This window comes from Drosophila tropicalis, unplaced genomic scaffold (genome assembly GCF_018151085.1).
Source record: "Drosophila tropicalis isolate 14030-0801.00 unplaced genomic scaffold, ASM1815108v1 contig_593, whole genome shotgun sequence".
Lineage (NCBI taxonomy): Eukaryota > Metazoa > Arthropoda > Insecta > Diptera > Drosophilidae > Drosophila > Drosophila tropicalis.
Window position 1 is genome coordinate 20452557 of NW_027173070.1, and position 14207 is coordinate 20466763.

The window sequence follows — 14207 nt, forward strand, 5'->3', positions numbered from 1 at the left end:
TATTAATTGAAGTTTGTTAAATCGCCATTTGTCACATGGTTCCATTCGTGTCTGTTAGCGTGTCGAAATGTTGCAACAACCCGAAGCAAACTCATTTATTTGACTTGGCAACTAGGAGTGAAAGAAACATTTATCAAAAAATAAATCTATTAGTTGTAAAAACGATGACGACAGGTGGAATGAGGAAAGCTTACAAGATGGAGCCAACGGAGACGTGCCCAGACAAGGATATGCGTCAGGTGCCAGGCACTGTGTGGATATGCACGTAAGACTAAAAAAAGAGAAACAAAATCATTTAACACGCAGCAGCACATATCCTGGCAGCCGACTCTTTGCCTCAAGGATGTCAGCCATGTGGCGGAAATTAAAGTCCTCCTCGTAGAGAAGCCATGAGCTCTGACAGCTGCTGTCTGATTCCCAACGAACAGAGCTGAGCTAAGGTGAGTTGCCTGGCTTTTGGGTAAGGGAAAACTCAAAGGCATTTTAATGATTTTAATTAACTGCATGTTTGCCTGTAATTACAATAGCAACAATGCAATTATGAGTCTACTAAGTTTCCACCCAAAACAACATCATAATCATCATACTCATCCTCATCATCATCTTCATCATATTGGTTGCTGTCTCCAACCAGCAAAAGGTCAGAACAAGGCCAGGCATCTGGCTTTTGTACTTCTCTTCCTTCTGGCCGCGTGACACACCTCAGTTGACACATTAATTACATGCACAGTGTTCAGTTGCTCCTCCTTTTGCCTCTACCTTTCCTTCTCTTTCTTTTTTGTTGTTTTTGGCCATTGCAGAATGTGTCTCAAATAGAAGGAAGCTTCGGTTGAGGTTGAGGTTCTACATGGCCCCATAAAGGTCATGACATCGACACATTGGCTGGTTTCATATGCTGTTGACAGTTTTAGTACACATTTTCTAACAATTTGATTTGGGACCAATGTGTGTTTCATTACGGGCCAAGGGATATCGACAAATCTGCCAAATGACACTGTTTAGTTGCTGTGCCCCAAAAAAACAAAATCAATTTGATTTGATCAAAGCTATTACTCATACATACATTGTGAGCTCCAAAAAGTCTTGTAAAATTTAGAAATACGACAAATACCTAATAATTAGGTTTGTTCATTTGTTATACTTGCATTTTACGCTGCTATTGAATAGTAAACTTGGTGAATAGTAAATTCAAAATTGATTCATTCGGAATTTTTAATCTATTTTTTGATCAATTCGTTACTTAAAATTGTTGTTAGACAACTCTTTATGTTAGTTTTTTTTAGAAAGAAATCAAAATTCGGTAATTTCCTACCTCTATCTATAATTAATTGCTATTATGATAATCTCAGTAGTTAAATAGTTTTAGATTTTAGTCATTTCCATAACATTTACTTTTGTTTTACAGATATATTTCTATATAAGTTTAAAAATCTTCCACAAGTTAAGCTTTAAGGAGATGCACAAAGTAAATGTGTTTCTATATGCATACATAGTTAGTACCTATGTTTATATGTATCTATCAATTTGATCGATCCACTTGCTTCTACTTTGTTTCCATAGTGAGTTTCTAAGTAAATAAGCAAGAAGCAACTGAATGCAGTACAAATTGCCATGGAACCAGAGTGACTTTAGCATCGTCATCATGATTATCATTATCATCATGATGTGATGGTTTGCTGCTTGGCACTTATTACTTATACGACATGTGGCACTCACACACACACACACACACCACACTCACACTCACACACACTTAGATACAAGGTACATGTGTAATTATAGCTAACAATGTTCTCTATATCCTCTTGCCCTCTGTGGGGGGTTCTTTTGTCCATGTCCTTGAGTGTGTCATAGATGCCAACAAAATATACTTGTTGCACTTGTGGGGCGTGGCAAGTGTTCTTCTCCCACCACCTCCCCCACATCCCCCACTCTTTGAGTGTGTGTGCTCGCTGACCGTAAATATCAAGTAATTTTCTGCAATTTTTCTACGCTGCCAATTGATTTATGGCTTGTTGCTAGTTGCCATTGTCTCTCCGCCTCCCCTCCCCCTCAGTGCTCTCTTTACCGCATTGGTTCTGTTGGTCCTCCAGCTCTAGCTTTGTTTGCAAAACAACAACAACAACATCAAGAGTAACAGTAATAGCAACAACAGGAGCAAAAAAAAAAAGAAGGAAAATAAAAACAAAATAAAAGGCAAAAGCTTAAAATGTTGAACGTTGTCCTTCTGCAGAAATATTGCGCCCGTGTGGCTTGTGGTGGTCCTGTGGCGTAACTGTGGCTATGCAGATGGTGGCAGTGGTGGCCTCTCTGAGCCTGTCAAGTGGTCAACATGCAAAATGTGTCGCCAACGCCAACCTCTTGCTACCATTTCGTTTCCTCCTCTTTTAGATGCCTTGATGTCTACTCGGCAGGGGCGTGGCCGCGTGTACAAGAAAATTCGTTTAGTGAATTTAATTTACATTTCTTGTAAAGAAAAAGAAGCAAGAAAAAAGAAACGTTTCGTATTTTTTGTTCCTTCCCTTCCCATTGTTGTTTAATAAGGCGTTACTCATACGCCATGTTGTGCACAGCAAGACATTTCATTTTCGCTTACAGCGAAATGCCCTCATTGAAAAGTGTTTTCAAAACAAGAGTTTTTCATTTTCGCTTCACAGTTTTTTATGCAAATGGCTTCATTTGATCGCATATAGTTAATTGTAGGTCATGGATAATTAGTTACGACAAGAATTCTGTTTAAGTGGCGGACATATTTGAAGAAACATGGTCATTAGGTCACAGCCGCTGAAAGTAGCATTCAGTAATGATTAATTCCAAGAACAAAAAACCTTTCAACCAATTAAATCTCGTATTCCAGTTTAGCCTGTAGCCCGACAAGGCTACTAAGGCTTCTATTTATGTATTCCCTCTGTGGCTGCTAGGTCATGTAACATGTTTATTAGAGAGCCTTTTTCTTCGTCTGGACAATTCTCATTGCTGCTTTTCCCTGTTTATCCCACTCACTAACAAGCTGCGCTTGAGCTGGCGCTCGTAATTTTAAACCGTTGCCCACTAACCACAGAGAATGGAAAATGGCAGAGTAGCAGGAACTGCGGCCAGGCAACCGCAGGATAACGCATCCGCATTCGCAGAGCATCGCATTGCATCGCATGTTGACCTTTAGAGAGATGGCTGGGCCAGAGGTTTAGGCATTAAAATGCAAGTGACTGCGGTAGGGGTCCCAGGGACCTGGTCAGACATCAGGTGCACATTGGGTCAGCTTCAAAAGGATAACTCGGAAATCAATACAAAACAACAGTTGGCTCTAAAATTTACTTTTCTCGCTATTTTTTAATAAAGTGCCCAGTTTTGCCCATGAACTTAGCTTAACCTTTACTTACCTCTTAATTTGCTTTTGCCCACATTTTCTATGTGTATCCTGAACGATTAATTGCCTCATTGACCTTTTAGTCGCCTTTGTGACTCTTTTCGCTAGCAGTTCACTTTTTATTTGTTGATGACATGATCCAAAGACCCAAAAGTACTGCTAGTGTCACATTCCAACATGATTTCTGTTACCTTAAATTGGGGAGGAGCAACTAATTCGTTCGCTGATTCTGAATGAGAACTTGGATTTTGCCCTCCACGTCGTGATCAGCACCCACCAATTACTAAAGGACACAAATTGAATTTAAGACCTCGAAAATGCCTGTACTATCTATTATAATTGTTTATATAAGTGCAATTTTTCATCCTATTAACAAGTTCTAATTATTTATGCCAGTTGTCGTTTTTGATTCCGAATAATATTATTGGAATCAGTTTTCAGTCCTTTTCTGGCCTTCGATACCGAGACATATAAATCGGTTTCAAATGCATAGTAATTACCAATTTTCATCTTAAAAATGCAGAAAAAGTTTTAAATATCGATTGACACTTCAATTGGAATTCGAATGTTTAAACTTTAAACTTATTATTAATTACAATTACCTTACATTTACGTAAAAGTTATCTAAGAGAACGATCTACAAACTAAGCCTAAGTAATGTGTAATTTTAATCTACATTTTTTATGTATTTGTCAATACACTAGGCAGAGCTATTAACCGCTATTAAATTTTAAATTACTACTTCTGAGATACAGAATTGTGGGTTAGAGAAGAAAAAGATAGTCTATATCGCGATGTATTCGGATTTCTTCAAATTAAACTGAATTTTAATACTTTCTTTAAAATTTTTCTTCTTCAAGGACCTTTTACAACAATAATTTAATTAAATTACAATAGTAAAACGGCAGCAAAGTCACAAAAATCCAAATGTTGAATTGAGATGCTTATTAATTATGTTTCACCTTATCTGAACCACTGTGGAGTGGGAAAAAAAACGTAGGCTAATGGGTAAAGATATAGTGGCATAGAGAAAGAGAGAGAGAAAGAGAAGGACAGTGTGTGTGTTTGTGTGTGTGTGCGAGTGGTTTTTGAGAAGAGGCAATTTCGCCAGTTTTTTTTATGTGCAGTTTTTCTTTTTCGTCTGGTTTTATTTATGGCCCACACAAACTGCACCTTGGAGATTTATGGAACTGTCTTATTAAGCATAAATTAGAGTTTCCATTTCGTTACTCCTATCTTGTCGTCCTCCTTGGTATTCTGCTCTCAATCCACTGGCAATTTTCCTTAGTTTAAATGTAATCAAATTTCATCACTTTGAAGTCACTCAACTTAATCGCATTTACGGCAATCAAATATAAACACACAGTGACACGCCCCCGACGCACACACACCCACACGCACACCCAAACACTTACACTCATCTGAATTGTAAGCCAAAAATTGTTGGCAAATGAAAAGGAAACAATTTTTGGATGTTATGGACTATTATAGGTATCTTTATGAAATTGAAGAGGCTTAGACAATTAAAGGGGAGCCATCTGCAATAGAAAGATTTTGAAATGAGAAATGAGATTTATCTAAATGAGAATAAAATTGACTTTAAATATCTTTCTGAATGTTAACTCATTTAAGCTTTGAATATTTAGTTTTTTATTCGGGAATGATTAGACAAATGTTTTTGAATTCAAGCTCAATCGATTATAATATATCCTTAGATCAGAGCTTTGAGAGTTTTTCAGAATCTGCGTATTGGTAAATCGATATGCAAAATTTAAAATGTGAATTCCCATTTCCAACTTGAAATGAATATGAAAATGTGTGATCTTTCGAGTCGCAGATACCCAATGATATCCCCGGAAGGAATAAGGAAAAAAAGGAAAACATTTTCCATTAACACATTACACGCTTCAGTGACAAAATAGCACTGAGAGAGTAAGAGGCCTAAATTCTTTCTCTCTTGCCCAATCTTATGGCCCCTACAGCTTTCTTTCTCCCGCTTCTCTTCCTTGCACTCAATGTATGTGTGTATGTGGCGTTTGCCTGACTTGTGTAAACCAATAATGTATGCAAATCCAATTTTGCGCTCCATAAGCTTTATTAGATGCCGAAGTGACACGCGTTCTGTGCTCTGACTCCGACTTCCCTCTCCCTTTCACTCGGAATCGTGGACTCGTTTTTTCGCATCAGCGATTAATGTTTTGACTTAATTTCATTTCGCTTTCGAACTCAAATCTCACGACAAAATAATTCACTCACTCAAATGTGGGCCAAACTGAATGGAGTAGGGCCTAATGCTAATCATTATCGGCTTAGATAAAAGTCAATCGATTGATTTGCCCCGCCCACCCAACCACAAGTCGGCCACAACACGTCCGAAAGCCGTTATGACATATGACCAAGGTTATGGCACAATATTTCATCACATTTTCTCTTTTTCTTATTTGGCTTTTGTTTTCTGGTGCGGATGTGACTTACATCCTTAATCTTAGGACCATGGATAAGGCTTCGTAATAGAACATTTTCTACACAGAAACAAAAAATCCCTTAAATTTATCTATATTAATCTTTAAATTCTCCATAAATAAACTAACTAATAAGTTAGTTAGTTAGTCTTACAGTTATCAGATTAAAGTAGGAAAATTAAATTGGTCAGTGTTGACTTCTCTTTGAAAAAATATGCATACTTTTAGGCTTTTTTGTTCAGAATCTGCAAGTTCAATATTAATTGAAAAATCCCGAAAATATTCGAAAAGTTGGTCGGGGGCAACATACTCATTAGTAGAATTGTAGTCACCTGATATCAGGCAAACGACTTCTGATGGCAATGGAATTCGCCTATGTTTACTAATTCCCCTCTAGGCTAATTGAGGAAATTAATTGATCTGAAGTATCCATGGCTTACCTATTATAGGTATCTTCAAAATTTGCAGCTCTACTTATTTTCCTTGCGTGGTGGAGCTTATTGCACTTCTAATATTTATTCCTTGACTCTGCTCCTTCTTCATCAAAACAGCGAAAGGGTAGAATTAAGTTTTCCATTATCTGTTTTGAGTGTACTTACCTTTATGCAAAGTAACCAGTTATGTTTTCTTTTTTGAAATTAATTCAATAAATTAAAATTCGTATACAATTATATTCTGTGTTTCTTATCTTAGCGAGATTTTCCAAAATAAATTATTCACATAGCTGTGGACTTGAATACCAATTGAGACAATTCAAAACAAAACGAAAACTAAACTAATATTTTAAAATGCTTTGTCCCATAGTACCTCCGATTTGAAAACTAATCCAGGTACGATTATTTATTCCCCATTTCCTAATTGGAATAGATATCGATTGATTCATTTCATTCTTTAAGTAATAAAAAAAACCCAAAAAAAAAACTTACAAATCTGAAAAATTCAAAAATGAGTCAAAGGATGTAAAGAATAACTTGATTTTTTTTTAAGTGTACAATAGTCTGATTCTAAACACATATAAGTTAAAAAGTCACAATTCTATTTTAAGAGAGTTGTTAATATGGATTAAGGAGTCTATATGCTCTGAATATTTGATAATGCTTTCTTATTGGTAGGAAACGTTAAACTCTTAGCCAAAATGAATATGCCAATGATTGGTTTAGGTTTAAAATAAATAAGGCGGAGAACTTTTCAGCTAAATAGAAATGGAAATGATTAGCAGTGGAAACCAAACTGAAATCACAAAATTTATCATATTTTAGTTGGCTTTTCATAAGTAAAGTATCAAAGTGATTTTTTGTCAATTTATTTAAATTATTCAAGGACATTTACAATAGTTTAAAAACGAATACAATTTCAATTGTTGCTTTAGCTGAATAATGATATCAAGTTGTGTTTCTTCTGGTTGACATTCTATCAAATTTGCAAATTCAACGGTTAAGTTAAGTGAAATTTGCAAATCCATCTACATTCATATTAACTAAAAGATTAGGCTCATTTGAATTTTTTGGGAGAAGCTTAGCTGACATTTCATTTGCCATTTGTCCGCCTTGGTAAACTAAATTTAACCTGATGTAAGTAAATGCCAGTTGCCATCCATCATCTGGCATATCCTCAACTGTCTTTCCAATTGTATTAGCCATACAATAGATTATATTATATTTGTAGAGTCCCTAAAAAATTGCAGAAAAAAAAGCGATGAGGCAGTAGCAAGGCAAATGAAATGTTTCAGCCTTAGCCCGTGTCAGGTTGAGGTAAAACCAATTTCTCTGTTTACTTATGCATATGGCATATAAACTAAGATATATATATATGTATATAAAATGTATATACGTGTCCTGCAGGTAGACAGCAGCAGCAACAGCAATAACAATAACAATGTGAAGCTGAAATAAACTTTGCCTTGATGCCTCGCTGCTGCTGTTGGTGTTGCTGCTGACGATGATGATGATATACGAGAGGGCTTGTGGGCGGCATTATCATTCCTCCCTCAACTCATTCAGCAGCAAACACATTTTGCCGGGAAACGTGCCCGTGCTTTATGTGCCCTCCGGCACTCTGATCCTTTGCCCGTCTACTATACTCCTTCTTCTTCATTTTCTTCTTTGGCAGCCTTCATCCACTGTTGCTCCTGCTCCTTCTCCTCCTGCTGTTGCGCAAAATCCAAACTAATAATGACATTTTGCAAATTATTCCACATCGCAGCCTGCTTGACACACTGACACAGGAGCCATAGTAGAAGTGGGAGCTAGAGCCTGGGAGCAGCCTTGCCGATGGGGTTTTTGGTGTGAAATTTATTTGCTAGCAGGATATGTTCATGTCCTCGTCACGTTGGCGAACGACGACTTTGTGGCGTATGTGTTGCATAAAATTTCGGTTTTCGTCCCCTTTCCCCCTCAGTCTCCAGTCCGACCTCGTATTCCTTGGTAAGCAGTAACATTACCACGCCATTGCCCTCTCCCTAGTCCATGCCACAAGGACTACAAAATAGAAGATCGTAACTAAAGCTTAAGTATCAAATAGTCGTACCCCATTTTCCTTTGTGTACGCGGCTGTGAAAATAAATGTTGGCTGGCATTTCCATTGAATTTATTATCCTGCCTGATTGCGTCACATTTTATTCATGTCAATTAGCCTGGGACAACAGAATGTGAAATAGCTGCACTCCCTGCCTTACGTCTCTTCTCCTCCTCCGTCAGCACTCTTAATTTTCTTGGGCCATTTTGCAATTTGGAGTTGCAGTTTGCCGCCCTCGTCCTCGCCCCCGCATCGCCCCACATAGATGGCAATTGTCATTTCAACAACAACAAACAGACTGGAAAAAAAAAACATAAGCCACAAATAACTTGAATAAATTGTTTTATTTATTTTTCCAGCGTAGCCAAACATAAATTATTTTTATGTGACATTTGCTCTCTGTCCGAGTAATCTGACATTATTTAGCTTAGGACTTTAAAAACACACAAAACTAACAAAACAAAATAAAGAATTAGAGAAATACAAAATTTGCCATTATTTGGCTTAGGACTTTGAAAAGTTTGACCAACGCAAAAAGCATATGAAATATTTTCATATAAAATTTTGCAAATAAATGAACTTTTAACTTTTCAATTTCCGTTTCAATTAAAACTTTTTATCTCATCATCTGTTGCTCTAGATAAAAATAGTTTTAGTTACTAATCTCAAGCGTGATATATGCTAAAAGCTTTTCGCATTTGAAGTGGGAGAATTTTATAGATTTAATTTAGTCCACACGACTAGCAAAAAAATTAGGTAAATGAGATTAAAATCGTTTAGGGAGACAATTACATAAAGACCTTTTGACCATTTCATTTAATCTTGATGATGTTGGCCTAAGAGAGTGGCTCTTAAAAGAAAGAGGTTAAGTTATAATTCAATTTATTTTGTGGCTTCTTACGTTTGGGACATCAGTTTGTCATATTTTACTTCTCTACCATATACTTATATGGTTTCCATCTACCATTTTATTGTGAAACAAAATTCAATTAGAAACAAAGTTTTTCATCTCCTTCCAACGGTATTTAATCAGTTTTCTTGTGGCATCATTCATTTATGGGTCAGTAATAAGCGGAAATTGCAGTTAAGGTGAAACTATGAAAAACTGAATACTAGAAGTTTTCAGGATATAACCAGATATCCTTTTGGAAGCAAAACTCCTGTTTAGAGTGGCTTATGTTGATTCTTGCTCATTCATTGAACATGACTAATTGGATTTTCGTTATTCGGTTTGGATTAAGGTTCTTAAAATATTAGTCAATCTGAAGATATACTAAAAAAAGAAACAACAACAATATTGTCAAAGTTTTCTAACTTTAAACTATAAACTCCAACTATTTTTGAAATTTTATTAGTCTGTTCAATTTGGAAATTTGTTTAAAACAAATTTTGTTTTGAGCAAGAGCAATAAATTATGGAAAATCATTAACGTAGAGTTGACTAAGTATTAATAAAGTTTTAATAAGAAATTAAGATCATATAATGAAAATCAAAGAAGCCCGCTTTGAATACTCACTTATTGTTAATAAATAACTTTAAAAACTTTAAGGTTTAATAAAACAATTAATATAACTCCATGGTCAATCAGAAAACATTTCTAAAGAAGCCTTTTGAAAAGTGACCTTGTAATAAGAAATGTCGTTAAACAAAAATGCAAAAACACAATTGGTCAACACCAGTCTAAAGTCCTGCGTAAAGCACCATGAGATGCCTTTGATTAACCTGCGACGGTGTATATAAAATCCCTCAAGTTAAATAGACTTATTTAGCAGTTGATAAAGGCCGTGCAATTCTGTGGGCGAAACATCTTGAAGGGTATATGCAGGCCGAGTCTTTTGTGTAAACTTACCTGAGCGGCTCTTGTTATGAAACCAACCAAAAAAAACACACACACACACATAAAGAAAAGTGGAAATAAACAAAAGAAACTTTTTCCTGCTGTTTTGCATACGTCAAAAATGTATGCAACTAAATACCATCATAAATTACAGCCAGCTGACAAAACTCACAATTGTTGTTAAGAAGCGACGCATGCAAATGAAACACAACAGCAACAGCAACACCGAAAACAACAGCAACACTCACAACACCAACAACAAGAAGAACATGCTAAAAATAAACTTGAAAACTTAATTAAAAGTTTGTTTTTTTTTCGTTCTTTTTTTTTGTTTGGTGTTTGCGAAAAGAGCAAAGAAGCAACCCGGGATGCCAGGAGCAAGGAGCAGGGAACTAAGTCCATCAATGAGCCAGTGAGTCTCTCCCAAAATGGCGCCCCAAAGTCCTGGGATTGCTGTTGCCTCTCTATGCAATTTGCCAGACGTTTTGCACCTTGCAATGAAAATGTTTTTAATTAAAAATCTCCAAGACCATTTGAATATTTAGCCGACTTGTTGATACTTTTTCGAACTGTTATCAAATTGGAATCAACCAAATAATCAAATATAGATCACTTTAAAGGATAATCGATAAACGATATCATAAGTGGCAACTCCAAAAGAAGTGTTATCGATAAAAGTTTGGCTTGTAAAACTTCAACAATTGGCGAAACGAATAATCTTCTAATATAAATTTTACTTTCAACTTGTTCAAGTTAAAATTAACTCTTTCCATTCAATACAGTTTGAAGCGTGTTGCCAAGAGTAAATATTAAGATTGTGAGATATTTAGATGAACTAAGACATCATTAGGAAATACAAGTTGTTTGATAAGATGAGAATGACCTTTAGATACCCTAAAACTTGCTACAGAAAGACAAAACTGTCAATTTCCTATGAGACTGAGATACGCTCGATAAACAAAAAGTGCAAAAAAGGTGCCAAACATTTAAACACCTTTGAAAATCTCTGCATGGGTAAAAGGTATATTCCTATGTATATGTAAATATGCACATGCATGCTTGTACGTATATGTATGTATGTATACATACATGTATTTACCTACATAGGTATGTAGCTAGCTCTATGGCAGATATAAAAGTACGCCCCGGGTTGCCATTTGCTAATGAATAAGTTAATTTCGTACTGGCCTGCGGGGTGTCCTTCTTCTTGTTGCTATCACTTTCTCGTTGGCTTTCTCTCACTTTTATCCCTCAAACGTTTTCCTTGCCTTTTTTTGCCTTCAATTCGCTTTGGTGTTTCCTTTGTGTTTATGTGGCCAATGACGGGAACCTGGGCCTGTGTCGCACATTTTAAAACCCTCAAAGTGGTCATTAGAGACTTTGGCTCAGTTGGTAATTTAAACGCCAACACCGACATCAACACCAACACCAACATACACATATATTTACATATACAGCATAGAGCGTTTAGGGGGCTGCACTGCGTATACTTAATTTATATATACATATATATAGGCGACAACGTTCTTCTCCCTCCATTCTGGATATAACTATGTATAACAATAGTTTTAGTTGTTGCTGTAAATGCAAATTAAGTCTTTGTTGTTGCATATATAGTACACTATAGTGTCAGTGTGTGTGTATGTGTGTTGTTGGGGCACTGGTGAATAGAAGAGAAGTCGACACGAACGTGCCGCATTATGGCCAAAGTGTTGAAGTTACGTAAGCCCGAATCCATTAGTTTCAAGCAGCTAAATTAAAATAAAAGGGTATTTTTTTTCCCTGTTCTCTCCCCCCGTTTTCCGTTTAGTGGGCGGAACTCCCTAAAGGTTTCGCTCAATGCAATTTAACTAGTTAGTTAGTTGGCCAACCCTTTAAAGACAGCTCCCAGACTTGGCCAACATTTTTTTTTTTTAATCACACTTTACATGGATCTGGGAGCTGCCCTCAAGTTTTCATGATTATCACATTATAAAGGCGCAGCTTGTACTTTTGTTCTCACTGATTGCTCCATTTGTCATCACAAAGATATGGCAAAAGAGATCCATTTAACTTGCAATTTGCGCTAAGGACTTACAATTGTCGCAAGCTGAAAAATTTCCATTTCCAATTTTTCAGTTCCTCTTTCCGTTTTTCACTTATTTTCATTCCCATTTCTATTCGTTTTTTTTCTTCGTCGAGGGTAACCAAGCAACAAAAATTGCACAAATTTTACATATATTTGGAAGCGCCATCCTAAAAATAAAATGTTGAAAAATAGGTGGCAAAAGGTGCAATCCGCTTAGAGCTGCAGTAGCCAAGGGATTAAGGAGAGTTTTCAATTTAAGTTTCTTAAGGAAATCACAAATTTTACTCAAGAAGACTTAGCTATCCTCCATAGCTTTGTATTGTCATTTGATTCTAAAACCAGTTGTGAATTACAACTAATTGAATCGAAAAATTCATTAACTAACTATTTCAACTCAATTTTGATAAGAATTTCGTAGTTTTTTCTAACGAATTTCGGCTGGAATTGAATGCCAGAACACTGTCGGCTTAAGGCAAATGGAACAATTTCTGTTTTACGTTCAATTTTATTCAGTGGAAGTGAGAAATATTTTCGCTGCGATTTGCATTGGCCCCACACAAAAAAGGGAAAAAGGACAAAAGAAAGCAGTAAAAGAGTTGCTCGAATCAGTGGGTAGGCAGGAGCAAGCAGGCAGGACCAGGCGCCGCACATAAATGCAAATGCACTAAAGGGGAAGCAGGGGAAACAGCGATGGAGGATTGGCAGAGAGTGTGGCATACATTTAGGCGCCACCGCAGGCAAATGTTTGACGCTACACACACACACAAAAACACACAAGTACATCTACACACACAAATACTGAGACAAACAAAAAGAACAATTTTCGTTTTCGCTGCCTTTTTTCGTCTTTTTTATGTTCTTTTATTATTCTTTTTTTCTTTAACCATTTGCTTTCATTTTTGGGTTTTATGCTTTAGATGTTATTTTCTTTTTTTTTGTGTTTCATCTTTTGCATATTTTTCTGGTTCGATTTTTATTGTCGTTGTCGACAGATTTGAGCTTTGGTTTGTCTTTTTTCTCATTTTCTTTCTGTTTTTTGTGTGATTTACTCTGCTCTTTCTATTTGTATTCTCTCATTCGTAAAACTTATGTATGTATTTCTATCTGTATTCGTATTGGTGTTTGTGTTTGTATTTGTGCATTGGTATTGCTGTGTACACAGTTGCAAAAGGTAAATTGGATTGAGAAATTGAAATCGCATTCAACACACAGAAATCTGCTTCTTCTCCTCCCCCCGCCGTTTATCTGTCTCCTTCGTTTAGCACCACCCACCTATTGCCCACCGACCACCGCCCGACCCACGTCCTGCAATTTTTCTGTTTGCCTTATTGATTTTTGTCTTTGTAAAGTTTTGTTGATACAGGAAAGAAAATATAACAGATAATCCAGGATAAAAGCCAAAAAATAAGGAATAAAAAGCGGAAGTTGAATGAGTTTGCTGGCATAACAAGTTTCTTCCTTAGATGGTGATTACTTTTCATTCTACCTAAACACACTCTCACATATACGCACACACAGACACACCCACACTCATACATTTAATGCAACGCCGTGAGGTATGGTATACAAAAATTCTTAATTTCCAAATGTTTTCACTCACTTTGCCTCCGATTATATGAAAAATTACGTTGGCCGAACTTGCTTATTCATCAAAGTCAAATGTTAAAACATTTTCCATGTTTAAAAAACACAAAAAAAAGAAACGTCAGTGTCAAAGCTAAATGATGATGATAATGTCCATATGCCAAGCACCTTACTAAAACAAAAACGCCTCTCTCCATTCCTCGCTCCCGCCCTTCCACAACTCACTTTCTGTGTGTTCTCTTCCCTTGGTCTTGCGTCACAAATTAATTAAAGCGAAATGTTTGGGAATTTTTTGGTTTTTTTGTTTTTTTTTTTTTTGGTTTGGTCTCCAACTTTATTTCTTGTTAAGTTGCAATGGGCGCATAAATTAGGTCG